The sequence below is a fragment of the Alligator sinensis genome, unplaced genomic scaffold, assembly GCF_000455745.1.
Source record: "Alligator sinensis unplaced genomic scaffold, ASM45574v1 scaffold297_1, whole genome shotgun sequence".
Classification (NCBI taxonomy): domain Eukaryota; kingdom Metazoa; phylum Chordata; order Crocodylia; family Alligatoridae; genus Alligator; species Alligator sinensis.
Window position 1 is genome coordinate 746,240 of NW_005841848.1, and position 16,314 is coordinate 762,553.

General features: G+C 39.5%; 1 protein-coding gene across 1 annotated transcript in view; it reads right to left on the bottom strand.

The window, feature by feature from the left end:
* Positions 1–16,314, bottom strand: part of FOXP2 (forkhead box P2) — a 665,435-nt gene that overhangs the window by 429,459 nt on the left and 219,662 nt on the right. The window contains 1 exon segment of the mRNA XM_025208808.1: positions 2,572–2,656. The gene's annotated coding sequence lies outside the window, so the exon portion shown is untranslated.

Genomic DNA, 16,314 nt, shown 5'->3' on the forward strand with positions numbered 1-16,314 from the left:
GTCATTTTATGCAGTTTTAAACCCTTTGTTTTCTCAGTCCTCTGAACCAGGTCAAATCAGTCTGTGCTTCCTCCCCAGGAGGTTGAAACTTCAGAAAACGTGTTACATGCATTGTTTCAGCATTAATTACTCCCCAAGTGCCTTTAGATCCTGCAGGAACTATTCCCTATCTTACCCTCTAAACCAACAAGCCCACAAAAATACTTACAATATCCATAACCTTAAATATAGCACATTTTGAATATTCCATGATTCTGAAGCATCTGTCACACACTGCACAATGGAGAGTGAGGGGTAAGGTATGCCTGCATGTATCTACACAAATTTGTATGAAAGTAATTTGGCCTGGTTTACATTACGGTATGTTGTTAAGGTACAGATTGGTGGGACCAGAAGATCCAGGATGGGTTGTCAAAGCGGAAGGGAGTAAGAGAAGTTCCTATCCCAAGATGGATTCAAACTGCATGGGCTCCCTTCCATCAGACATCAGCTAGAGATATTTTGGTATTTATAAATGCTTTGCCCACTTGGGATAATCCCCAATGGATACTACTTTCTTCTACTCTGTCTACAACAATATGTAGTCAATTGAAAAAACAACAATAGACATTTAAAATAATTCCCTAAGACAACAACAGGCCTGGTTAAGCCAAGCAGAGGGATCAGTGCTATAAGTCCCCTACTTGCTTCTCACAACATAGTTCCCAGCATGAGAAGCAGGCACAGAGCTTTGCCCTGTTGTTCCAGTCCTCTGGAAACAGGAGGCCTAGAGGAGCCCACGCTTTCTCCAGATGTGGATCACCTTAGTCTGGGGAAGGCACAAGTATTACGGAAGATGGGGAGGTTGCAGAATAGATGTCTGCATTCCTCCCTCTCCTGCAATTATTTCTAGCAATGGAAATTTCCATGAAATCCTTCTACATGCTAGAAATGAATGTTTGCATATGAATTTAGATACTGGTCAGTAATACAATAGTATGTGTCTCACAGTCTAATGTATTTATCCTCAAACAAAACTTATCTGATGCAGGGAAACGCTAACACCCATATTTTGCAGGTAAAACACCAAGACACAATGAGACAGATATAAATATTCTCTTGCCAGTTGGTTATACAATTAAGTACCTAGTGGCATTTTCAAATATGCTTAGGTGCCCAGTTACCCCTGATATCAATGGGAGTTTGGCACACAGGAAAATCCTACAGGCATCTACCTGCAGTTTTAAAATACCTAAATCTGGTCCTATCTAACTAGCTCAACGTCATCTAAGCAATCCGAAGCAGACATGAATATTAAATGCTGGTTTCTCAAGACCAGGGCCAGCACCCTAATAACCAAGAACCAAGAATCCTAGCTCTCAGGTATGTTGAAATGCAAACACACACAGAGCTCTTAATGAGAAGAACTGAACTCAAAGTCATGGATTTCAAGATAAGGTTTGTGTTCCCAACTGAGTATAGATTACTATTGTTTCAATAAACTTGGGATATCCAAGCATTAGGATTCATTATATTAATTTATCTCATCCTCGCAAGTTTAAATATATCAGTATTTAAAACAAAGTATGCATTTAATTTAAAAACATGTTTCTGAGTAAGACAGCTTAACTATCATGTTGCTAAAGCAGCTAGTATAATGAAAATATATGCCAGTGTTTCCCAACCTTTTTCATCCCATGGCACACTTACATGGCCTCTCCCATCCCATGGCAGACTGGCTGAACGCAGAGTGGTGAGGGGAAAAGGGGGTGGCGCATGGCTGGATGCACAGCTGGGAGGGGGGGTGCGAATGGACGTGAAGTGGTGGTGCAGGGTGGCGGTGGCAGCACTGGCTGGAACCCCACCACACCAGGAGCCATGACCTCCAGGATCCTGCAGCATACCTGGTTATGTCTGACAACACACCAGTTGGGAAATGCTGCTATATACCAAACTCAACGTTAGCCTCTCAATGTCCAAGTGAAAAAAAAACTTTGAAATAAAAATTATTTATTTTTCTTCAATTATCAGTGCACCATTTGTTGGTATGTAGTACACTTCTATAGTCTTTGTTTAAAACAAAACTAAGCATTACTTTGCAAAGACTGAATAAATACAGTGCCTAGGCAAAGTATCTAGTATAAAATATTATACCTCCTCTTGGCATAAGTATCAGAAAAAAAAAGGATCGGTTCTGTTTTCCACTACACATTTCCTAGCTTTTGTAATTGCAGCATCCCTCATTTGTACATCTAAAATATCATTGGCTATACTGAATTTCCTTTAATCGTACACAAAACCTCTTCAATATTCCAAATGAACCTAGATTACCTTTTTGCTTAAGCTTCACAGGAGATGAAGAAGCTGAGAAAAGGAGAAGAGAAAAGGATGTGAAGAGAGATGCTTCTATAACTACTAACTCCTTATGCTCAATTGTCTAGTCTTTATACAAATAATAATAATGTTGAGGATACAAGAGAAAGCAATTATGAGTTTTTTGAACAGACACTGGCAAAGCAGGAGCAATGCTAGTAGGAGAAAAGAAATCTATAAGCATCATACTGAGATTTGCAGTGCTTTAACTGTACTCACCTACCTCTTCCAGGCCTTAAAAAAGACTTCCTAATTTCAGCCTTGAACTGGAGAAGTGTATGAAATCAATTCCAGCATCACCAGCCTGATGAGACAAAGAAAAATGTTTATCGTTATCTATCTTTCTATTGACAGAACATATTCAGATAGTCTTATATTCTGTAGCTAATTCTTGATTTTCATGTGACAATGAGTGTTGGTGGAAATATAAAAGGACCATTTTTTTCTTTTTGTCATACAATTTAATAAAACATTTTTGTATCAAATAAAAGAAGAACCCCTTCTCATGACGCTCATAAACCCCATGGATTAATGGAGTGAAACTAGCTATATTTTTTATATTTAATATGATCAATAATGCTTAATACAGCAATGAGGTTTCATTGTTTTAGGTATTATACAAACACAGAGTAGGAAGCAGTCCCTGCCAAAAAAAGCTGATAATTTAAACAGCAAGACAGATACAGAGGCCAGTAAGGGTTATAACCAGGGATCCTGGTTTTCTCCGATTTAAAAAAAATCCCCAATCTTCGTTTTAAAAAAAAAAGGAACCCCAAGTCCTAATTTTTCCATGATTTAAATGAAACATCACTAATATAGAAATACACATAGTGGTGTTTCATTTTAATCTTAGAAAAATGTGGATTTATGGTTACTTTTTTAACTGAAAATTGGGGATTTTTTTTAAATCAGAGAAAACCAGGGTCCCTGGTTATAACAAACAGAAAGAGTGAAAAGTGTGACTGCATAACAGTTCCTGTTAATGCCACTTCTCCTATTGGGGTGGGATTAGTTCTGGAGCAGGTAAGGGGGTATAAGGTAAGTGGAAAATAAACTGGAGGAGTGTGTTAAGAGGCACAAGCATGGAACGAAGCTAAGGAAAACAGACTGTAAAGGAAAAAAGGTTGGAGCAAATGGCTAATCAGTATAGGGCAGAGAAAGTCCAATCAAAATGGCAGAAATGTTTCTGTGTCTGAAGGTCCCTGCTTTGGTTGCATCTGCACCTGGTCCTACCAGCTAGAGTCTCCGGCTGGCTTTTCTCTACAGTTTTTCTCAAGTTCACATGGCAGCTGCTGGCACCTGGGGATCCTGGTTTTCCAAGCAGAGATATTCCCTAGATCATTCTGAGTCCAGACACATGCACAGAAAGAGTGTCCCCATTTCCCTGCCCTGGTTTATCAGTGCCTGTTTTGGCTGTTTCTGGATACGATTGTAAAAGTGGGAAAGGTCAAATATTGTTGCCCTTTTCTTACAGAAGATAGTCTATAAAAACTTGGAAAAGACAGAAGAGCTAATCAGAACTTCCACTGGAGATATGAATAATTACCCACTTTAGATTTGTTATTTTCCCTCAGGTTAAACAATAGCAATGCTTAACTAGGAGTTTTTTTAAGGCCTGGGGAGGGACAAATACATGGTGCAACCTATACCTCAAGGGCAAATACCTGTAATATGATAAGTATTTGTGAACTCCTGACACAAGGGGAGACAGTCACCTCAACCACCAAAAGAGGATTATGGACACCTAAGGGAGAGCCTAAATAATTGGTAAAGAATAGAAAAAAAAATGTAATATCTGTTCTGTTCTGTTCTTTGAGGCTGAGGAATCCATTTTAGCTCAACTCCCAGATAATTCTCTTTACAACTTTAAATGCGATTAATAGAAAGTTGCATTCAGAAGCATAGAGAGTTGTATTTTAATATAATTTTGCAATAAATATCATCTCAGGCACGATACAACAGATTTTACTCACACAAGTAGTCCCCTAAATCAGGGGACAGTTCTAATGAGCTGAAAAGCCTCTGACTTTTATGAGGACTACAGGTGTTGGCAGCTCCAGAATCCCATGAACTTCTGACCTGTCACTTCTAACAACAAAAGTTTGGGTAATTTTTTAAAAATTACATAAGGTCAAGGAAAGGAAGAGTAATCTGCATTGGTTAATAATTAATTAGATTTATTATGAGAACATCAGGGAAATCAGAATAGACCATTAAGTAAATTCTTGTTATATAAAAACAGTAAGTCTTATAAATTAGAATGAATAAGTTATGCTTGTCAACCTAGCACAGAGAGAAGTTCAGCCCTAATCCTACAACTTGTTCAGATGGGTAGACCTCTTGTCACTTCTGACATCCTAACTCATCTTACTTCAGGGTATACTTTGCTACATGTGTAGTTCCATGGTCCTTCATGTAGAACAAGGTAATACACAATACAAACACAAATGGAAGTATTCATTTTTCAATTAGTCATCGTTAGGGTTGTTCTAAAAACAACATGTGTAAAAGTAATTCAAATTACAAGGATACAGCATCCCTTTAATATTTTTTATTCAAGTATAATGCCTGTGTTGCAAGTTCTGTGGTCTTGTGATCTCCATGACTATTGGTTTCACCTACCGTACTTGTTTTCACATCTTAAATTTAAGATTATAATTTTTCAGGGTAGGAATACTTTATTTTTACAGTGCCTATTTTAAGTTTCCAAGCATCTTATTATCATCAGTATTATCATTTATTACTACTACAGTTACTATTATTATTATTATTTACTTTATCCCATAACTTTTATGGTATCACTGGTATCATGTGCCTGCCTATGTTGATCATCTTAGGTCTGTTAGTTGCCTTTGATACAGCTGGTGAGAATGAAGCCTTATAGGAATACAATGAATCTCCCAAGAAGTTCTGTTCTTCTCTTCTAGAGAGATCACTAGAAGGCAGTAGTGAACAACTGCTCTCCTATCTCAAGGACACTCTCAGGTCCATTTTCTCACTTCTACTCTTGTATAGAAATACTGGACCCCACTGACCATTTGCAATGGCAAGCTACTACTTGCACAAATAGCAACATTTATTTTAATAAGGCTATTTGAGCAACTGTGACTGTTTGCCATTATAACTCCCTAATAGTTGAGAGTGACAGTTCTGTAATGGGGGTGGTTAAAGTCAAGCGTTGTGGATGTGTCCATAGTTCATGTATGCTGTTAAGGGGAGGGTGGTTAAGTGCAGTATAAACAAAGATGAAGGTAACAGACTATGCTGGATAAGCACCTTTTGATAATAAATTTTACAATGCTAACCAATGCATGAGCTAGTCAACTGCTACTGATGTGTCCTTTGTGTGCTTTTCCTGCCCAAGGGTACACCACTGCTGTTCATAAAGGCCTATACCTTCCCTCACCTTGACTCTCCACTGTTGTCTATTTAGAATCATAGAAAGTTAGGGTTGGAAGGGACCTCAGGGGGTCATCTAATCCAACCCCCATCAATTTATTGCTAAGATCTGAAAACAGTTAGCCACCATGTTGCAATCAAGCATGCCTTCTGGATATCCTGCAAGTGCTTTCTTGGGCAACTACAATTCAAACAAACCTTCATTTTTACTTCCTCAGCATACAGCAGGGCTTTGTTATTGGTCTGCTTCTTGTTTCTCCTCATTTGGAGTAAATCACAAGAGGTGTTTCTGATGGAATTTCTCTAGCTAATAGATATGGCTTTCATGAAAAGTCTGAATGCCATGCCCATGTAATAACATGATAAACATGACAGTTTTGTATACCTTTAATTTGATGCATATCAACATTGACTTCATGCTGACTCAATATTTATTTGAAAGAGCCACTAAAGGTCATGCTTGTTTTCTGGATTTGAAGGACTACCACCCATGAATGTCAGAATAAACATTCAAAAAATTTCCAAGACAAGTGAACCTACAAATGACTAGGAGTTCAGTTGTGCTAACAGGTATGAAATGGCCAGAAAACTGTTCTTGAGGCTGGTTGACATCAAAATATGGTTTTCCTTAAACTGATGGTTAGTCTAAAGCTGGTTGTGAAGACAATTAAATGATTGACTAACAGCTGAAGATCTTCCTGGAAGGAGGCCACAGTGCAGTCATTGGCTTACATGTGTTACTGTGTAGTAGTCCCTTTAGTACTCAGAACCCAGCCTAGTGAGATTATGCAATTTTTCAATAATTTAGAAGGTATTTCAGTGTTCACTTCTTAGGTTATCTTGTCTAGAACCACTGCATATAGAATAAGCTATACCCTTGTATGACACCATTCATCACAGAGAGGCAATAGATAGATTGTATTTACAGTTTTCACATCATGGAAGTGTCATGAATAACAAAAACTTTCATAAAGCAAGAAAAATTTGCTGGACAGGCAAATACAAAGTTCCAAATCTGGGTCAGCTCACTGTGTCAAAAGACTTTTGTCAAACTCCATCATTGCTTTGCAGAAGCTATGAAACCTTTCAGAATGACTCAGAAATAGTGGGCACATCTACATGAGATGCTTAACTGCGCGGTAGTGTAGCTTACTGCATGTGCACATGCTTACTACACAGTAAATCTTGCAAATTGCAAGTAAATTTGCCACCTACCAAAAAGTAGCAAATTTACTTTTGATTAGTAGTAGTGCTCGTCTAGACACTTGACCAGGAGCAAATATGCTCCCGGTCAGCTATATACCAGGGGGCTGGAGATTGCTCTCTGTGCCCAGGAGCTGCCTGCTGCCAGGGTAGGCTCTACAACTGGAGCCCACGCAGGGACTATATCCCCCTACCCTGGCAGCAGGCAGCTCCAAGCTCCCAGCTCTGAGATCATGATCAGGGAGTAGGACTGGGAGATTCTTATCTGCCAGCCCTTGCTCCACCATTGCAATTGGGGAGCGGAGGGCTGGGAGATCCTTATCTCTCAGCACCAGCTCCACGCTCACAGGGCCAGTGCTGGGAGATCCTTATCAACCAGCATCAGCTCCGTGACCTTGGGACTGGTGCTGGGAGACACCTATCTCCGCAATTCAAAAAGGATGTGGACAACCTTGAGAGGGTCCAGAGGAGGGCCACGCATATGGTTAGAGGCCTGCAGGGAAGGCCTTATGAGGAAAGGCTGAGGGACCCAGACTTGTTCAGTCACTGCAAGAGAAGGCTGTGGGGGGATCTTGTGGTAGTATACAAATTCACCAGGTGGGGGAAGCAGGAAATACGAGATGCTCTGTTTATCAGAGCACCTCTTGGAATAACCAGAAACAATGGCCACAAGCTGATGGAAAGTATAGATTTAGGTTGGACATCAGAAAGAACTTCTTCACGGTTAAGGACACCAGAATCTGGAACGGGCTTTCAAGGGAGGTGGTGCTCTCCCCTACCTTGGGGGTCTTCAAGAGGAGACTGGACAAGCACCTGGCTGGGGTCATATGACTCCAGCACATTTTCCTGCCGCTGGCAAGGGGTCAGGCTCGATGATCCTTTGACATCGCTTCCGACCCTAGCATATATGAATCTATGAATCTCCCAGTGCCAGCTCTGCAACTGTGGCACTGGAAGATAAGGCCCCGGAACTGCAAACTAGTGCTGTGAAATAAGGATCTGCCCCGGGGGCAGGATGTAATATCCCAGGAGACAGCTGTCTGCTGACCCTTGTTTCCTGCCAGCCCCTGGGCTAGCACCTAGGGCCAGCCTCGAGTTCTGCCTGGTGGTGGCAGGGGCCCACTGCAAGGCCTCAAGTAGCAGAAGCAATTTGCTGCCATTAGCAGTTCTTATTCAGTTGTCAGAACATGGAGCAGTAATCACCAGTTCATGCCTAGAACACAGACTAAGCAATAGGTAGCTCACTAACATGCATAATGACTTCACAATTTGCTACAAGTTTTCACTCTAAGGTGGGCGTACAAACCATGTTTTTACTTCAAATTGTATTTCAAAACAAATTTCAAGCATGCTTTGAAGTGCAGTGCAAAGGCTGTTTTGAAACTCTGCCCACTAAGTGGAAAATTCATTATATAACAGGGCAGATGTAAATCACAATACTTCAATTGGCTTTACTAGAGCTAGAAGATTTACAGACAATCTAGACCAGTGGTAGCCAACCTGCAGCTAGTGTGCCAAAAAGGGCACCTGCAGATTGGCCACCACTGGTCTTCTATGCAAGCCCAGGCTTTCAGCAAAGGGAGGTACCAGAATGAAGGCAGGGAGTGGAGCAGGGGGCAGAACCTGCTGCAAGAGGTGTCAGGTGTTATTGCCAAGAGACAGGTTAACCATTACCTAGCCCTGAAGCCACCACTAAATTAATGGTTTTGGATCCTTGTTTGCCATATAAAGCTGTGGTGCTCACAGGGCCAGAGAAGGGCTGACCTTGCTTTTGGCTCTGACACCTCCTCTTGCAGCAGTATCCTAACCTTGCTCTGCTCTGCTTGGCTACAACTGGAAGTTCAGGTCACCTGCCTCCATTCTAGCAGTCCACAGTCCAGACTGTATTAGGTAGGCACATTACACAGTGCAAATGCTATTGGGTAGGGACTGAGATCTGAGTGGCACTTGGGGAGAGGCAAGCTTAATTTGTGGCACACCTGTCAAAAATGTTGGCCACCACTGATCCAAGCTATTAAGTCTATATAAATTTTCATTAGAGTCTATTGCCTACAGTCCTTCAAATGTATAGATTTCACATATCACTTATGATAGTTTAATCAACAACTAAAACCATATGCCAGAGCAGGCCCATCAGATCATGTCCATGTTAATATTCAGTCAACTAAAGCATATGTAATTTACTAAAAATATACTGTTCAATATAGTATGCTGTGTATTTGCACAAAATTGGTGTAACCTTTATGAAGACTTTTCTGATACGCTCTTCACGGTTATGTTTAAAATTACTTCAGATATTAATATATATTCTAAAACAAAAAGAAAATCAATTTACAAAATTGCAGGGTTAGAAATACAAACTGAACCAAACAAAAATAAGCAAACTGCAAGAAAATGTTTAATTTCTTATCAAAATCCAGTACTGGCTCTCGAGTCATATGATACCTGAAACAGGGAAAAACTGAGGCCCTTAACTACAACAGCACTACTGGATGAAATTATAATTAACAAGAACATGCAAAATAAATTAATAGTTATGTTTTATAATCATGTCAAAGTGAAATGACCCCATGAAGAGGCCTTAGTACTTACTGTGATCTCATTAGCCAATTATTACATGCTATTTTATATTACTACTTACACAGCTGAAGATTGTATTTTTGTCATTGTTTCAATGGATCTAAATTTTAAACGTTAAGTAATGTGAAGTAACATCTTAAGCATAAGGACTATTTTGGTAGTGTTGCATATAAAGAAAGAGTTTTACCTACATATTGAAAGCATATAAAACAAATGGAAATTACTGATTGTATTACAGATGTTATATTTGAGGCTTCTCAAAAATAAATACAAGGTTTTCATTAATTTTCTGAACTAGACCCAGACATAAAGGGACAAGCTGCAGGGTGGCATGTGGCAATGGGGTAAGCACAGGCATGGAGGGACAAGGAGCAAGGAACAGAGGTCCTCCTTCCCATCATTGCTTTCCCTGCCACTGTAAGGAGGGGTGGGGGGGAGATGCACAAATATAAGACAACCTTCCACTAGTTATATTCTATGTATCAAAAACTATAACAAATTTATAAATTGTCCATGTATAGAAACTACTTGGTGGATGGGGGCTGTCTTAAATTCAAAGCTGTCTTGGATTTGGGTAAATACAGTATAATCATGATGTTTCACCAGGGTAGATAAAAATTATTGGGGTTTTTTTATTTAAATTATAAATGACTTTTCCTTTTTAAAAATAAACAAGCTTAAAATTAAATTTGAATTTAATACAGAATAGGTCAAGGTGTAAATTTAGTATAACCTATTAAATAATTTAAATAAAATAATATGTTGAGTCAATGAGCTTCTACTCAAATCTCTGGAGTTAAAGACACATGTTCTTCCATATAAAAATGAGATGAGGAAACATCTAACTTTTGAGGTCAAACTTGAAAAATATGTCACAAACTTTCATATATTAGTGGCTTGACCCTGCTTGGGATGTAGGGTCTAAACAAATGGATGCAGAAGATAAGCTAAGCCATGTTGGAACCTAGTCTCAGACTCCAGCAAATGCCATCAAGTATACTCCTTAATTAGGATTAAACACTGAGCACACCTAGATGGTATCAAACTCCTGGGGGTTTTTTTTTCTCTTTGTGAGCTTTCACTAGCTCAGCTCTCAAATTATGAATAGTTATAATTCTGCACCCGTAAATGGAGGCTTATTTTCCAGCTCATGGTAAAAGAACCATCTGCTCAGTAACTACCAGCCATCTGCTTCTGAATGGTTCTGGGTACTTCAGTTAAATTGCTCTTCTTGGTCCCCCTGCATATGTACAAGGATGTAAACGTTAACTTCAAGTATTCTATCCATATCTCTAAACTAAAATATACACAATGCCATGGAATTACAGTGGCAGAAATCATGTATTGTTAGGAGTGATGGGCCAGGGTAAAGTAAAAGGTAAAGTGGATTATGTCACAGAGAGAAGTCTTGGTTTGTTGTTAATTTCTTGTACAGAGTACAAATAGGGTGCAGAGCAAGTGGCAGTGTATGCAACAGAAAAGACCAAGCCTAAGATCAAGACAGTCCAGGAAAAGGAACAACATTCTATGGAGCATAGACTAGTCTTGATTTCAACACCAGGAAACTGGAGGACCAAAGGGTCATGGCTGCAGGTTGTAGCCTATTTGAGAATATTTTCAAGAAATTCCTGTTCCACTGGGAAAAAGGGAATACGCGCCAAATGTAAACAGTGCAACAAAGAGATACAAGGCCAGGTAGCCCAAATGAAGCAATGTTAAAAAAAACACTTCTCAGAGGGCAAGGAACCTGAAAATGGTCAGGTGGACATGGCAGAGCCATCTGGATCAATTGGTTAATAAGCTTACTAATTTTGAACCATTCTTATTGATTGCCTACCATATATTGCAATGCTAGTAAAAGAAAAGTCTATGACAACAATGTTATTTATTTTAGGTGCATTACTTATTACTTTAAAAATATGTTAAAAACCTACTGGATTCATAGATGTCAGGGGCTGGAAGGGGCCTCTCGAGATCATCAAGTTGAACTCCCCTGTGCTTGGGAAGGAAAGACAGCTGGGGTCAGATAACCCCAGCAAGGTGAGCATCTGGACGTTTTTTGAAAATATCCAGAGTAGGTGATTGTACTACCTCTGGGGGGAGTCTATTCTAGACCCTGGACACTCGAGTTGTAAAGAAGTTTTTCCTCATGTCTAATCTAAAGTGGTCTTCTAGCAATTTATGATTGTTAGTCCTAGTCTTCCCATGGGAAGCCCTGCTGAACAGACAGTTTTCTGAGTCCCTGATATGCACCCCTTATATACTGCCACCAAGTCCCCTCTGAGTCTTCTCTTCTCCAGGCTGAACAGACTCATTCATGTCTCTCACCCTCTCATCATATGATCTGCTCTCCATACCTCTAACTATATGCGTAGCCCTCCTTTGAACTCAAGCCTCTCCACATTCTTCCTGAGGTGTGGTGCCCAGAACTGGATGCAGTACTCCAACTGTGGCCTCACCAAGGCCAAGTAAAGCAGGAGGATGACATCCTTAGTCTTGTTTGAGATGCATCAGTAGATGCATGCTAGTGTTTTGTTTGCTTTGCCAGCTATGACATCACTTTGGTGGCTCATGTTCTTTCTATGGTCTATCAAGATCCCCAGCTCTCTTGCAGTTGTGGTGCTAGTAAGCATAGCAGTACCAAGCCTGTAAAAATGTTCCACATTGTTTCTCCCCAGGTGGAGCACCTTACACTTTTCGGTGTTGAACATCATCAGGTTTTGATCCGCCCACCTTGTGAGCCTCCCCAGGTCAGCTTGTATCCCCAGCCTATCCTCCAGCATGATCACAGTCCCCCATCATTTGGTGTCATCTGCGAACGCTGCCAATCCACTTTTAACACCCAAATCCAAATCATTAATGAATATGTTAAAAAGCACTGGTCTGAGTACTGAACTCTGAGGGACACCACTGGTCATGAAGTGCCGTGTTGACTCAGTTCCATCTATTAATACTTTCTGGGTCCTGCCTTGGAGCCAGTTTCCTAGCCACCAGACCATTGGGTTATCAAGGCTGCAGTTTCCCAATTTTACCATGAGCACATCATGGGAGACCAAGTCAAAGGCTTTTTTGAAATCCAAGTATATGATGTCAGCCACATCTCCCTTATCCAAGTGGTGTGTTACCTGATCATAAAAGGAAATAAAATTGGTCAGGCTGACCTGCCTGCAATGAAGCCATGTTGGCTATCTATTAGAATATTGCTTTCTGTTAGCCTATTGCTAATGGATTCTTTGATAGTTTTTTCCAGGATTTTTCCAGGGATTGAAGTCAAACTGATTGGCCTGAAATTCCCCAGATCCTCCTTCCTTCGTTTCTTGTAGATAGGCAGCACATCGGCACTCTTCCAGTCTTTTGGAAACTCTCCTGAGCACCACGAGTTCTCAAATAATTTTGCCATGGGTTGCGCGATGATGTTGGACAATTCTTTTAGCACTCTCGGGTGCAGTTCATCTGGTCCTGCTCACCTGCAGATATCTAGCCTCTCTAAATATTCCCTCGTGAGAACTTTGCCAACTGTTGGTGGGTGATCACCCCCACCTTGGATGTGCTACTTTGTGAGGATATTTGTCAACTACACATTTTTAATCTTACCCCTGTACTTCCAAAATGAGTCTTATTACTCAGTATAAGCAAATACACAAGCCCTGGGTAAAGAGATCCTGTACAGAATAGAGTTTTAATAGTAATTTATTCATTTTAAAACAGAAAAAGCAATGTTTTTTGCAAGCTGTTTATATTGGTAAAGAAATGGGTTTAAATAGAAGAAGATAACCTTTATGGCTTATGGAATATTTTCCCTATAGGTCTAGATTTGGAAAAAATATTTTATTTATACACTGGTTTATTAAAAACATCTACTGTTAGAGGGATCTTTCATTTACAGTCTCTCTCGCTCTCTAAATTAATGCACTAATATTCAGTGTGAGTGACTTTTTAAGCATTTTGTTTCAGGATCCAGCTTAGATGCAAGAAATTACGAACATCCCTCATCTGCAATGTCTGCAATTTCAGTCACCTACTGGTGCTACCAGTAGTACTGCAAGTAAACATACCTCAGACAGCGAAATGCCTGTATCCAAAAAGAGACTTTCTTCATTATGAATTAAAACTATGGATGAATTCATAATCAGTACCAGCAAAGTCCAGCAAGACAACATAGATGAAAAGATTCGTTCATTTATGCAACAAATTCTCCCTTTCATTTTTTTCAGAGCCATCATTTCACTGACATGGTCAAATCTTTATGACCAGTTCACACACCACCCAGAAGAACAGATACTGCTGGAAGGCTTCTGGATACAGTGTATCAGAAGAAAATTGAATGGTTTGCAAAAAACACTGAAGGGAAAAGTGCTAATTTGAGTCTTGATGGATGGAGTAATATACACAATGATCCAGTAATATTTCCTTGTGTGACAACAGAAGACAGGATTATGTTACAGAAACAATACATATGTCAGAAAATGCCCATACTGTAAAATATTTAAAAGAAGTAACAGTAAAAGCTGTAACAAACTGTGAGCAAAAATTCAAGTGTCATGGGCACAGTCGTATCACAGGTAAATACTACAAATATAACAAAGATGAGGAAAAAAAAGAAAAAGGTAATGAAGCTAACCTGAAACTTCTAACACAGGGCATAGTACTCATCTAGTGCATCTTTTAGCCAAATATTTAAGTATTCCAGGATTACGGTAAAATGATGTTGAAATTGCAATATACTTCCATAACAACCATCTTGCTTCAGCTTCACCAAAGAGGGTTAGGGGAACCAGCTAATTATACCCCAAGATATACAAGGGAATTCAGTGGTTGACTGCTTTGAACATTTATTAAGAACTGGCTTATTGTTATTATGATGAAACTGATAGAAGTATCACTGCTACAGCAGTCAAAACTGGGTTAAAGAGAAATTAAGACGTAGAAAATATGCTGAATACGCTAAAACCTATTTCCAAAGATTTGAACAAACTATAGAAAGATTGCCGCTATACAGTAGAGCTGTTGAAATTTGGAAAGAACTTCAAGAAACATTACAGCAAGAAATGCCCAGCAGCAAAGCTAAATAGGAGGCAATAAAGAAGTGGATGGATCAAGCACTTACTCCACCTCATTTTCTTGCCAATATTCTTAACACAAAGTACCATACGAAATGCCTAACTGCCAAGGAGGAAAATGCTTCTATGACATGGCATCTACTAATCACCCATCAGTCATGCCAACCATAATACATTTCAGGGCTTGAGGTGAAACATTCAAGCAATACATGTTTGCTAAGGATGTTTTAAAGAAAGTAACACCACTGAATGGGTGGAAGTCACTAGCAACTTGAAACTAGAGTCTGGTGAAGTGCTAAACCAGCTTTTACCAAAAGTAGCCTCTTCTGCAGGTGCAGAAAGACTATGTTCTTCATTAGGACTGAGAAATCAACTGGGAGTTGAAAATGCAGGAAAGCTTGTTTTTTCTCTTCCAGTCTATGAATAAAAAGAAGGAGGAGGATGGCATTTATGAGTCCTAAAAACTTGAAAGAAGTTTCAAGGTAATTTTTTTCAAAACAGCCTCAGTAAAAAAGACTGCTTCATTTTAAAAAGAAGTAGGCAAGTATGAACTTAAGCTCAAACAACTCTCCTTTGCGTTTAATTAAATTGAAGTTGCCATCTTAATGCAGCTTGATACAAATATGAGCAAAAAATTATTTATCCAGTGAATTAGAAATATATACTGCACCACTTTATAGCATACTAAAATGGTTAGAATTCTAACAGTCCAAATATCTTATGCTATACATCTATAGCTAGGATACCTACCTAGGAAACGTATGTTCTAAATTTACTATAAAAATATGTTCTAATTGTTGTATCAAATAATGTAAATACACCTTTCTTTTAAAAAAAAACAAACAAAAGAAAATATACAATGGGAAAGTTTTAAACATTTATTATTTAAAATTGGGCTTCTGGCTTGCTGATTTAAATGGACTTGAATTAAATCAATGCACCCTGCAACCTTTATCTCATCATGGGGTACTTATAGAAAATAGTGTAAACCAGTATAAATAAATAATAAGCTCAGAAAAAAAACCTCAACAAAACTAAAAGCAAACCAACAAAAAAGACCAAGTAACTGGGCACACACCAACTGCTGCAGCTTCCTGAGCCTGACGAAGGGTTTTTGAACCCGAAAGCTTGCTTAATAACTATTCTCCAACCATTTGGGTTGGTCTAATAAAAGATATCAAATTCACCCAAGGAACCTTGTCTGCAAGTAACTGGGTATGCAGCCTAAAACAGCCTTGAGGCAAAGCTAACTTGCATGACTGCTAATTAAATGATAGACAACCAACAATGATATTAATCCTGTAAGTATGCAAAATCACTGCTGTCTTTACCAAGACATACAAGAAAATGGGACTGATGCTTAACATTCAGAAGAGTAAAGTTCTCTATCAACAAGCTCTTAAGGGCACCTATACATGAGCGCAGAGACTGTTCCAATGCACCAGAATTCCAGCATGTCGGAGCAGACTCGATTAATCCGAGAGTTGCTCTAATTAAAGCACCACCGCATCTTGTTTATCAGCATCCCTACACTTAAAAATGGTGGTGGGTACACTTGAACTAAAGTTCACCAAATGAGCTTTAGTTCAAGCACCCCCACTGCCATTTTTAAGCATGGGGACACTGATACACAAGATGTGGTGGTGCTTTAATTAGAGCAGCTTTCGGAGCCACACTAATTAAAGCGCTTTCCCCCCTCCCTCCCCCCCCCCCCCCCCCC